At 42.1% G+C, this 13,402-nt stretch overlaps 1 non-coding gene across 1 annotated transcript; it reads right to left on the bottom strand.

Moving 5' to 3' along the window:
* Positions 1–779: 779 nt before the first annotated feature.
* On the bottom strand, positions 780–911 carry LOC117712182 (small nucleolar RNA SNORA17). The gene has a single exon (XR_004607249.1). It is a non-coding gene; the product is annotated as a small nucleolar RNA SNORA17 (small nucleolar RNA).
* Positions 912–13,402: the final 12,491 nt, after the last annotated feature.

The following is a 13,402-nucleotide window of genomic DNA, read 5'->3' as shown; positions in this document are numbered from 1 at the left end:
AGGTAAGGATCCTACCACTTCTTTCCATGAAGGAACAACATCAAGAATTCTGATCTTGGGATTCCCTTGCAAGAATCACAGCTGCTCTGATGAAGATAACATCTGTCATACACAGAGGACAGAGCTCTGTGACACTGGGTGAAAGAATGACAGCATTGTCATGCTTCCTTAATGTTAGTCTTTCTCTGCATTGGGAGGATCTAGGGTCTTCTTCACTCTTGCTCATCTTAGGATTTGAAGGATAGCCAAGAGAGAAACAGATACATGGAGATAAGCTATCAAAAGATCAGGGTGAATCCACCATCTTAAGAAATTATAAACCTGCCCTAGTCAAGAATTACCTGATGCTGTTACCTGACCAGCAAAATTTCTTGTTTATTGTTTTAAATACCATTGGTTCTTTGTAAATTTTACACCATGCACCCCAATCCTACTCATCTCCCCTTCCCCTTCTGCCCACCTCTGTGCTTGCAATCCCCAAAAGAGAAAACATACCATTGCAGAAGCTGCAGTGTGTCACAGTGTGTCCCACAGGACACCCTTTTGTCCACTCTTTTTTTGCTTGCAAATATTCACTGCAATGAGTCCTTGGTCTGATACTAGGTATGCTACCATGCAGAGGTTGTCTGTTTTAGGATAACTCTCAGGTCCCAGATTGGGGTTCCTCTCTTCTCTGGCTCACTCCTGAACATGGAAGCCCATACTAACCTTTGGACTTCCAGACTCATGGTGGTACAGGCACTGGATTGGTGGTCATCTCAGGCTACCTTTCTTCAGGGAGTGTTAGACTACTAATCATTCAGATGTTCAGAGGTCAGAACACTGAGCAAAGACATAGCCTCTCTCCTCTCTGCCACCTACTGACACACATGTGACACAGCAACCACATCTGCAACGCCTCTAGGGGCAGGAAAATCTCTTGTTCTTTATGTCTTGTTTCTTCAGTCACTTTTGTCTTAAACATTGATTTTCGGGCTTTGATCTGAGCTAGGTCTAGAGGACACCAGTCCTGTCATTTTTAAATGACCTTCCTTATTAGCATATATTAGTTATACATAATGGTATCTTTCAATATTTGTATAACTCTACATATGTACACAATGTAATGTAATCATATTTATTCCTCTGTTACACTATCAGCCCCTCACACTCCTATTGATCCCCTCTTCCTCCCAACTAACCCCTGCTCTACTTTCATGTCCTGTGTGTATGTGAGAGAGAGGGAGTGAAAGACAGAGACAGAAGAGAAAAAGGGAGACAGAGAGAGACAAAGATAGAGACAAAGTTTAATTAGTGTTCCTTATATATAAGCAGGGATGATGATTTCTTTACAGGGATTTGTGTACTTTGCCAGTGGTTATACTACTAAAGAAATGACTCTCTCACCTGTGTCAACCCTCTTACAACATATAAATCCTAAGGAAATTGTAGGGCCGTATCAATACCTTCTCATATTCTTTTTTAAAGGTTATTTTATAATATAGAATGCCAAGAACCAACCTGAGCTTGGAGAGGGTTCTGAGGAAAGAGGTGTCTGGAAGCAGTGAAAACAAACAACTTGAAATCAAGTCTTGGCTCCAAGCTGGAAGTCTATGTTTTGCTGGAGACAGCATGCCAGCCTGCTTTCACTCTGTCCTGCTTTCTTTCTTTCTCTGATCTGGTCTCTCTGAGGATCTCTAGACAGTTCTCTCTATATGTTCTGCTTGAAACAGTTCTCCAAGCAGCTCTCTCTTGCTAGTCTAAAAGACTGTCTAGATAGATTATCTCCTGCAAATATAAGCCCATACTTATTTTACATATCAATCCAGTCCTTTACTTCAGGTTTCCTTTTGATTATGCTATGAATAGGATCCCATGACTCCCCCTGCCCCAACCCCTTACTTCTTAGGAGACAGCAAATACACATGTTCTTTTAATATTGCAAAATAATTCAAAGTTCTGCCTGCCTCTGTTAAAGACAGATGCTAAGCTAGCAGAGTCAGACCCCATCCCAAAATTATGATTTCTACCACACCTGGGCTAAATCTTGCTCTGTCGCAGGCTGACTTTGAACTCAGGAATCTGCCTGCATTTGCATCTGCCTGTCTTTGTGTCTTTCCAATGAGGTGACTCATAGTGTAGCTGCCACTGTTCCTTTAGATTCCTAAAGCCACTCATAATTCATATTGCATCTTTATTTTTTGCATAGTTGAAAAAACTATATATTTTCAAACTCACATTTTTTAAATTTGTTTTCTATGCCCTTAAGGGCTGTCCTGAAGGTTTTCATCATGACTAGAAAAGAGAAGAGGCTGGTCAGAACCAAACATAGGCAGCAAGACAATGTTTTCAACAGATTTATTTACTCATTTGAGTTTTTATTTAAAGTCACATTGTAGCGATTTTCCCAAAGGTCCATGAGAGGTGTTATTTCTGGTCCAACCCATCACAGACCCATCATTATCCTGGCTCAAGACTACTGTGAGGTGGTCTAATTAGTTGTCAGAACTACGTGAAACATATTTTCTTCATGACATGTTCCATCTCTAGCTACAGCACCAGGCTCATAGACTTTTCTCTCTCACAGCATGAGACTTCTGCTAATCACACATAGTATTTCCTCCCAATTTTGCAGTTACCTCACTTAGTGGCAACCACATTCAAACCAACCTGAGAATAAGTGTTGTCAACTTAATGGGCTGTGGAATCACCTAGGACCCAAGCCTCAGTCATATCTATAGGTCTTTTCCTCATAAACTTAGCTTGGCCATGTTTGTAAGGTTGAATTCTGATTGGTTGGTTTACCTGAGGGAAGAAAACTATTGTTTCTTTTTGGACAGGGTCTTTTGATGTAGTCATGGAGGTACTAAACTGACTATGCAGATGAGGTGGCCTCAAGTATATATTAATCCACCTCTCTCTGCCTCCCAAGTATTGAGCTTAAATGCATGTGCCACCATGCCCAGTGTGGGAAGACTTACTCTAAAAGAATACTATAGACTAGGGTTGGGTCCTGAGCTACATAAAAAAGAGAAAGCTACCTGTCCAGGAGCATCTATTGCTCTCTTCTGCCTGACTGCTGATACTGTATGACCAGCTGCCTCAAGTCCCTACATCTAGGATTTCTCCACCAATATAGACTAAACACCACAACCGTGAGACAAAATAAACCATTTATTTCTTTCTGTTGTTTTCGCTAGATATGCTATGATAGGAGCAGCAAGAAGGTTAAGACACCCTCAATTCAATACACAAAATGCACCAAATCTATTGCATGTTGATAGTGTCTCAAGAGAGAACATGAGTATATCCACCTTCGTTTTGAAAAAGGTACCAAATCCATCACTCAGAAGGCCAAGGCAGGTGGACCTATATGAGTTTGAGGTCAGCTTATTCTACAGAAAGAGATTTGGGGTGACCATGATTACACAGAGAATCCTTGTCTCAGAAATCCAACACAGAATGAAAGAAAATGGATATGAGAATTAGGTTAATATAGATATAGCACATGAGCAAAGTCAAGTGACTGTATGGCACATGAGCCATAGCAAACTGTCTGAGGCACACAATTGCCAATGCAGAACAGGTTGGGAGAATGTGCCACATGATCCAGACATGTACACTAGAGCAAATTTGTAACTCTAAAGGAACAGGGAGGTGTGTGGCTTGACTCAAGTTTGGGAAAAGATTAAGTTTGTAGTATCATAAAGGAGCACTGATAAAGTGAAAGTGTCTCAGCAAAGCAACTTCCTTTGTTAAGAGTGTGTGATCAATTTGTCTTATTGACAGTGTCCTTTGCCTTACAGAAGCTTTGCAATTTTATGAGGTCCCATTCGTCAATTCTTGATCTTAGAGCATAAGCTATTGGTGTTCTGTTCAGGAACTTTTCCCCTGTGCCTAGGTATTCGAGGGTCTTCCCCACCTTCTCTTCTATTATTTTCAGTGTATCTGGTTTTATGTGAAGGTCCTTTATCCACTTGGACTTGAGCTTTGTACAAGGGGATAAGAATGGATTGATTTGCATTCTTCTACATGCTGATCTCCAGTTGAGCCAGCACCATTTGTTGAAAATGCTGACCTTTTCCCACTGGATGGTTTTAGCTCCTTTGTCCAAAGATCAAGTGATCATAGGTGTATGGGTTCATTTCTAGATCTTCAATTCTATTCCACTGATCTTCCTGCCTGTCTCTGTACCAATACCATGCAGTTATTATCACTATTTCTCTGTAGTGAGGTCAGGAATGGTGATTCCTACAAAAGTACTTTTATTGTTGAGAACAGTTTTTGCTATCCTGGGTTTTTTGTTATTCCAAATAAATTTGAGAATTTCTTTTTCTGTGAAGAATTGAGTTGGGATTTTAATGGGGATTGTATTGAATCTGTAGATTGCTTTTGACAAGATGGCCATTTTTACTATATTAATCCTGCCAATCCATGAGCATGGGAGATATCTCCATTTTCTGAGATCTTCTTCAATTTCTTTCTTCAGAGACTTGAAGTGCATGTCATATAGATCTTTCAATTTCTTTGTTAGATTCATAACAAGGTGAAGACACCTTATCCTTCCTAGAGCAGCTAGTAAGACCCCTCCCCCACAACCCCCTGAGCTGCAACCCACCCAAACTCCACCCCTGCGAAATACACACCCCTTCCACTCCTTGGTTGCTCCTTTTGGCTGGGGCAGACACCTAGCAGGTCTGTTCCTGTGAAGGCACCATATCCTGAACAATCTTAGAGCAGTGATGAACACCAAGTGGGGAGGGAATTCGAGGGTGGAGGGAGGAGGGGAGGTGGGGGCACATCCTCATAGGAGCATGAGGAGGGGCGATGGGATAGGAGGTTCCTGGGTGGTGGGGGGAATGGGGTAAGGGGATAAAATCTGAAATGTAATATAATATCCAATAAAATTTTTTTTTAAAAAAAAAAGAGTGTGTGATTGAACACAAACCTAACCAAGAAGGATCCATGGCCAAGATGGACTCTGAGATGTTTTGAATAAAGATGGCCCCCTGTAGGAGGAGTTAAGGTGGGAGGGGTAAGGAGAGGAAGAGGAGAAAGAAGAGGAAGAGCTAGGAAAGGGAGAGAGCCAAGAGAAAGGGGAACATGGAGGCAGATGTTCACGTGTCTCCTGAAGTCAAAGGTAGTTGATATATCTAGGTTGGGTATTGGGTTATACTTCTGATTGAGTGAGCATCTTGTTATTGATCATTACCAAATATATAAGCTTTTGGATAATCTAAGCATTAGAGTCTCATTTGTACCGAGCCTGTGTCTTTGGTGGGATGGTCTGGGCAATGCCCAGCCTTGCAGAAACAGCATGGAAGATTGGAAGAGTCATCTCCCACACTGGCATCTTGTGGGTGGTAGAATTGGTGTTTCTGGCTGGCCGTTTCTAGCTGTGGTTTGCACGTGGCCTCTGGCCATGGAACATGGCGACTGAGCTAGGCAAAGTCACCGCAGCTTAGATAGTCAGCTTGACCAGCAGCCGTTTTTTAAATAATTGTTTCAACAGCCCCCATAGTCTCATGTGTTATGATACTTGAATCTCAGATGAATGAATACTTTAGAAAGGGGTAGGTGGTGAGTTCTTGTTGGAGGAGGTGGATTACTGGTGGTAGGCTATGAGGTTTCAAGAGCACACACAATTCCAAGACATTCTCTTGCTCTGCCATCTGCTACTTAATAAAATCTGAGTCCCTATTGCTGCCCCAGCATCATGCCTACCTGCCTCCTTCTATGCGCCACACTATGGTGCTCATGGACCTTCTGAAACTGCAAGCCCCTTGCAATGTTTTTCTCTGTAAATGTCTTAGTCATGTTTTTTGCTATAGAAAAATGAGACAGCCTCTGTTTCTTATCATGACTGCAAGTGATGACTGTGTCTCTTCCTATTGGTGAGAGAATGAATTCATAATGTGACAAGTCTGTGAGAAGGGGCATGTCAGAGTTAATGCAATATGGGCCTTTGTTGAATCAAAGTCCTTAGATAATAATAAAAAATGCTTCCCATATAAACAGAGGGTGATTCTGCTTTGCCACAGATGAAGAAAACCAGGACCCAGAAAGGAACACAAAGGTGTCATTGAGATCTTTCTCTGACCTAGCCTGGGTTCTCCATCTCACTCTCTCCACTAAAGTAGCTCAAGGCACACAGAAGAATGTGACAGACAGTCCATTGCAGAGTAAAAATGTACACACAACTTGGGCTGAAATGAACAAAGGACAATGGAACCATTTTGACATTCTATATTTTTAGCAAACATTACATTATCTAAAGTCTTTAGAACAAACCGCTTTCCCCGAGGGACTCCCTGCTACCCAAGCAGCTGACTGTCTGGTTTGATTTCATTCTTTGCAACAGAGGTAACAACTGCATCTGTTCTTCATCACAATGTACCTGCTATAAGAGAATCTTATAAGGTTTAGGGTCCTGAAACCAGGCTTTAATAGTTATTTATAATGACTTTCCAGAAAGTTCTAGATGTTATGTCTCTGCCTAAGAATCAAGCCTCATTCCTAAGTAAAAAACATTCTGCACTTCCAGAATGTTGATTAGGAGGATGGGGTCCAGCTCCTTTTTCCTCCAACCCTGTTTATATATTACTATGAAACAATTCCCTCTCACATCAGTGATTAGCAGTCTGTTTAAAGAGTATTCCAGTAAGTGCAGTAAGTGCCAGACATGGCAGCATGAACAGGAAGTTGAGAGATCATGTCTTTTACTACACCCACAATCCAGAGTGAGTGACATAGCAGCGGGGGGGGGGGGGGGGGGAATCTATACTTTCAAAGTCCATCCATTGTGTCATACTTCTTCCAACAACGCCACCAACTGGGAACCACATGTTCAAATACTTATCTTATGTGATGCCTGAGTGGTTCTCCCCTCCCTCCAGAAGTACAAAAACAAAAAATATTGTTCCTTCTCATGAGACATCATGAACTATTTTCCATTCCATTGGCTTCCAGTCAACCACATCAATGCTGGCTTCAGAAACTACTCAAGCAAAAGAAGAGTGACATACATGTCAGCCATGCTATGGCTGGCACTAGAAATATACCAACACACTGGCAATGACTAACCAATTTGGAGACGCTTGTAAATTGTTTTATTCTTTTAAAACTCGATAAACCCACTGGCACTTCCTTTGGTACTCCACATGTATCTAAAGAATGAATGGCCTTTTGTGCTGATGAGATGACTTAGTGGACAGAGGCAATTGGTGCCTACTCTAACAACCTGAGCTTGATACCTCAGTACCCAGATGGCAGGAGTCTTACCACAAAAATTGAGGTTTCCTTTTTTGGACTTCTTGTATTGTTCATAAAATAATTAATAAAAGGACTCACAGGAACTCTTTAGAACAGCTTTATTGGAGATTCAGAGAAAAAGACAAAGGCAGACAAGCAGTGAATCTTAGTTTCTGTCTGGAGGAGAAAGATGCAGAAGAGGAAGAGTGAAAGCCATGTTAGTTACAAGCACCCTGTGGTGAACAAAGAGGATAGGATGAGAAAGAACAAACAAGACTAACCAAGCCTAAAGCTCAGGAAAAGCATGCTTAGCTTCATAGAAAAGAGATAAAAATAAAAGGTTCTGCATTTCTGAGTACAGAAAGGCAGGAGACTGGGGAGATGGCATAGCCGTTCAGAGTCCCTGCTGCTGTTGCAGAGTGCCTGAATTCAGTTCACAGCATTCATGTTGGGCACCTCACAGCCACCTTACTCACAGATGTCTGATGCTCTCTTCTGAAATCTGTGGGCACATATGTATGTGCATATATATATATATATATATATATATATATATATATATATATATATGAAAATATATCTCTGTTTAAATGAAAGAAAGAAACTGACAATGGTGGTGCACACCTTTAATTCTAGAACTCCAGAAACACAGGGAGGAGAATCTCTGTGAGCTCAAGGACAGTATGGTCCACATACTGAGTTGCAAGACAGATGATTCCACAGAGAAACCCTAAAAAGTATAAATAAAAGAAAGAGAAAACAGAGGTTTCACAATGGCACATGTTGAAAACATGGAAACTATAGTACAGAGAGTAGGTAGATTGTGGAAAAAAACAAGACTATTCTTTCATTAAGAAGATAATTGTTCCTCCTCCCCTCTTAGCATGGCTTTTGGTGAACAATTTCTCCTGAAAGATTGTCTCAGGTCAGATGTTTGACAGGCCCAGCTAAAGGAAAGACAATGGAATTTAATGGTGTAATCTTGGGTACAGGTCAGAATGTCACGTCTCCATTCAAGACCTGAGATTTATTTGTCTTATTTATCTATTTATTTATTTATCAGGAGGAAGTAGGTTTTTTTTAATGAGCCTATGCAGAGCCTTGACATTCATCTTCAATGGTCTGCAAGATTACTGTAACTTTCCATACTCAATATTTGAGACTATAAAATCACTTAAGAAATGAGATGAAATTGAGACATAGACAAAATCCCATTTCTACTATGAAAATCTCCCAATACAAGACATTCACCAGAAGCTTCAAAGCAAGGTGTTTGCTTATGAGGTTGTAAGATCAGAGTTTTTTCCCTGACTTCCAGGCTGCAGAAAGGACAAAACAAAATATCATTGGTCTGTATCTGACCAATGATGAGAATAAGTCTGTTCATTTTGTGGGACCCTGCCCCTAACCCTGCCCAACAATCAGAAGGATAGAGCCAACTCCAGAAAGTTGTCCTTCATGTGGCATGTTGAAAACATAGTATTATAAATTTCACCCCTACCAGCTATATATTGTAGGGAGCCGTGGTTAGCGGTGATAACATCCGCCATTACAAGATGGTGCTGGCATCCTGTGCTCTCACAAGTAAACAACTAACTGCGCAGGTGCAAGAGGCGAAAGCACGCCAAAGTCACTGCCCATCCCGGGGCATAACAAGGGGTGATGAGTGAACAGCCAATCAGAAGTGAACATGTCACTCTAGGGTACATATAGCAGTGCCTTTCCCGGGCTTGGGATCTTTCCGCTTCTACTGATACAAGAATAAAGCCTCACTGTAGTAACCACCCGAACACTGCCTCACATGTCTCTTTCGCAGGTGAAGGGGACACGGAAGAGGCCCGGAATAATATATGTAGGGGAGGATGACCTTTTCAGGCATAGGTGGAAGAGGAGATTCTTGGTCCCATGAAGGACAAACACAGAGTGGGGGGGGTGGGGAGGAATGTGAGGGTGGGGAGGTAGGAGTAGGGGGGATAGGTGTGGGAAAATCCTCATAGAAGCATGAGGAGAGGCAATGAGATAGGAGGTTTCTGGGTGGTGGGGGAAGTGGGGTAAGGAGATAAAATCTGAAATGTAAATATAATACCCAATAATAATAAAAAGTAAATAAATAAATAAAAATAAATTTCACCCCTAGAGCACTAGTGCCCAGTTTCAAGTTGTCCTGTAGAAACACATGAAATATGATTATGTGCAGATAACACATTAGTTTCATTTTCCTTACCACCACTCACCTTTATCCATGCCTCAAATTTTCAGGCTTCCTTACCTCATAAATAATTCTAAATCCTACTGTTCCCACCTAGATTTCCATGAAAATGTTGCTTTTCTTTGCAATGTGAGTAATTGAAAGGCTGTGTGCTGCAAAGGCATCTGGGCAGCTAAAAGCACTTCCTGATCTTCCAGTAGACCTGAGTTTGGTTCCAAGCACTCATTTCAGGTAGCTCACAACTGCTTGTAACACACACACACACACACACACACACACACACACACATAACATTTTAATAATAATCGTGTATTTAAAAGAATTAAAATGGAGAAGTTTGAAAAATAAGCAAATCCAAAATGTATTTAAAGAAGAACATTTATTAAAGTTTAATGGAAAACACCCCAGGGCAGGCAAGCTCAAGCTTCACAGCTGCCTAGAGGAGATGGAAGAAAGAAGCAGAGAAGCTGTGATGGTTAAGATAAGTTTTGGAGGTTGGTCATATGGTGGGCTGGCAGGAACATGGGAAAGTGAGAGTGGGTAGCAGTTACAGAAATAATAAGGAACTGCAAAGCACATTGACCATGCAGTACTATTCTCCAGGTCTCTCCAGGCCTAACAATTAGTATGGCTGTGGGAATCTCAGGTACTCGGCTCATGTGTGATACATTGAAAGAAAGCAGGATGGGGTAAAACTTCAGGAAGCACGGTTTACAGAATGATATGTGGGAGCTAGAAAACTTGCTTCAAGGATGGAGTGATTACCTTGCACACACAGGACCAGGGGATAGATGCATAACACTAAAGAAGAATGAGACAAATGAGGTCGAACAGATGTGAGAATGAGCAGCAGATCCCTAGCCCTTCTGGTTGGCCCCTTGGAGCTGGTGACTCACTAGGGATAGTATATGTGACCTCTACTAGAGAAGAGCAATCTTACTCTACCATGCTTGGGGCTTCCTTTTTGCTCAGAGCTTTCCAGAACCTGTCTCTGCAATATACCTGGAGTGACCAGAAGAGGCACATCCATTCTGATGCCCATCAGCACTACCAGCTACTCCAGGCACAGAGGACACCAGATGGCCTATCCCTGCTCTTCAAGAGGCCCTTTGTGACCTTCAACCCCAGGAATTAGCAAATTGAGTTAGGCCACCCATTCCAGGATCACAATTTGCCAGAACTTTCCCTGAATCTTGCAGGATTGGGACAAGGCCCTTCCCTTCCTGGAAAACCTAAGGAAGCCTCTCACACACAAGGAGAGAGAGCCACAAGGCAGATGGAAACTGTTTTGAAAGGCCCTAGCTCTGTCTTTAGCAAGAAGTATCAGTCTTCCTAAGATCAATCCAGGTTTTCAAAGTCAGTCCGTACAAAGTTTTTATTCTTACCTCTGCATGTTTCCTTTGCTTGACTGGATACTTTCAGGGTCCACTTCAAGTCCTCAAAGCCCATGTCCATCTAACACAACCTTGGTTAGGGTAATTCAAACATGAGAATTGTCATCTTCTTGGGTAGGTTCTTAGACCTCTGTTACATGGGAGACAATGTTGAATACTCTCCTGCCCATGGATAGATGCAATGGTGATCTCATGATAATCTCATGAACTTGAACCTGAGCACTCACAGATAAAGATATTACAAGGTTTTCCCTTATTTTCATCCAGGTACATCTTGAACTCAACATACCCATTGTGTTTTCTGTAACACAGGACAAAAGCAAGGCTCTTTCTGTGTCACTGGCCTTATCTTATCCTGAAGCCATATATGACCTATAACCTGGGTTGACCCCAGACCTTCCTTCTGATAACAGCCACATAAGAGCCAGCACATTGGTTGCTACAACTTTCATGTTACCTTGTGTGCACAACATTATGGATGAAGGGAGCACCAGATAAAGACTATGTATCTGCAGACCTGTCCATATTCCCAATTCAGGAAAAACTTTCTGCCAGACCAGGACTTTTCTCCCCAAGGACAAGATCCTGTCATGGTTCTACTAATGTGTCTCCAGTGAAATCATCCAGAAGTCAGAGTCCTGGTGTTGCTGTCCTTTTCTCTGGCTCCTTACTGCACATGGAATTCAGTGAAATCTTGAGTACGCTGAGGTTCTGTGCATGCACAGATGAAAGCACAACATCTACACTGGCTCTGGGGAGCAAACAGGTCTGAGAAGAAAAGCTTCAGTCCTTCAGGGAGTGTCATAAGAGAACAAATTATAATGAAATGGGCCTTCAGATTGAGCAATTCTTCTGGGATCATCTTTTCTGTGCTTACTAAAGTCACCTGACACATTGCCCAGATGATACAAAAGGATTCCAGGTTAACATGGAGTTCTTAACCCAAGTGATGAGCAAGTTCATGGTGAGAATAGAGACTCTGTGGAGCCAAGAGCAGAGAGGGAGGCCTGAGACTCACAAAATGTTCAACCTATCTCCAGCTTGCCTAGAATGTTTTTGACAAATGTCAATGGCAGTAGCAGGCTAACCTTTTTTGTGGAAGTGAGATATGTTTCCAGACAAGCTAGTTATGAACCACTTTCTTTGAAGCTAGAAAGTGAAGCCACCATTGAGAAAGAAAGCATAGAGAGGGGAAGCCAAACAAGTGACTCTAGGAGGAATTGAGATCAGAGGGAATTCAGAGGGAGAAACTGGTAGTGTTCCTGTACCATCTGGGCATGATATATTGAAGGATCAACAAGAGGTCTCATCACGGCTAGCCCCTATCTCTCATGGACAGGCATATCCAAGCAGTCTAAGAGCGAGTTTGAATGATAAGTATCATTCCTGAGACAAGTTTTTTCTGGAATTCCTGCACAGGTCTCACATAAACAGCTGAGAAAAGTCACCAAGAACATCAGGCTGAGAGCATGATAAGGATTGGTCAGTCCCCTTTATTCTAAGACTGAGAAGCAAAAGAACATGGGATCACTATGGGGAAGGTTTTGGGTCAGAATGAACTGGAGTTGTCATTACAAGGAGGCAAAGTACTGAGATGCCAGCTTCATCCTTAGGGGATTTTTGCCTCCAGATCAGCTGAGTTTGTAGGAGGAAGCCATGAATGATCAGAGCAGCCTCAACAGGCATCTTGATCAATCAGTGCCAGGACTTGGGGAAGAGGTTAATCATCTCTAGACTCTCTTATCTTCTCAAACTACATCACTGATATTAACCTCAATACATCTTAGGAAGTCCAGAACACTCTGTAGTGCTCAGCCCTCTGCAAACAGCACTCTTGCAGTTTGAACATTGAATGCCTTAGGCTTTCATTGAGAAATAAAAGGGCTGAACGGAGTTATGTCTATAGAATAAAAAGAGTTTTTAGAAGACCATGGGCTGAGAAAAGAGGCAGTGTCTATTGTGGATGGGCCTGGTGCTGCTTGTGTTTTGATGTTAATTCTGCTTTCCTGGGATGGACTTTGGACAAGGAGTGAGTCACATACTCTGGTGACTTCTTGTAAACCATCCCCTAATGAGTAAAGGAGCCAATCACTAGGTGAATAGGAGGGACTTCCCAGTTGGATAGGGGAAGAGAGAAAGCAGGAGAGAGATAAAGCCTCTTTTTTTTTTTTTTGACATAAATATCGTGAAGACAAGATGTAGTTACTACTATGTCCCGGTTTCAGTGGTGGATCCACCAGGATTTGCCACTGGAGGATTTAGATTTAATATGGCTTACAAGATTAGGATTCTAGTTGTTGCACCCAAAGATTGAGTTACCATTGTTTCTGAACAAAGTTATGGTTTCCTTCACGAAGCTCATTTGGGTTCCAGAAGGAAAGGTACTGTGACAAAGCGTGGGTTTGCCTGATGTGCACCACAAAAGGCTGTGAGGGTTTTGAAGCATGGGGTTGGAGTGGTAGCGACCAGCCAGTGGGAACTTAGCTATCTGGGTGGAGAGATTTTGGAGCTCTGAGTCAGAGAGTCTCCACTCTGATAAGAACAGGTAGGGCAGTGCCGACCAGTGCAT

This window comes from Arvicanthis niloticus, chromosome 6, assembly GCF_011762505.2.
Source record: "Arvicanthis niloticus isolate mArvNil1 chromosome 6, mArvNil1.pat.X, whole genome shotgun sequence".
NCBI lineage: Eukaryota > Metazoa > Chordata > Mammalia > Rodentia > Muridae > Arvicanthis > Arvicanthis niloticus.
This window is presented reverse-complemented; position numbering and strand designations above follow the sequence as displayed.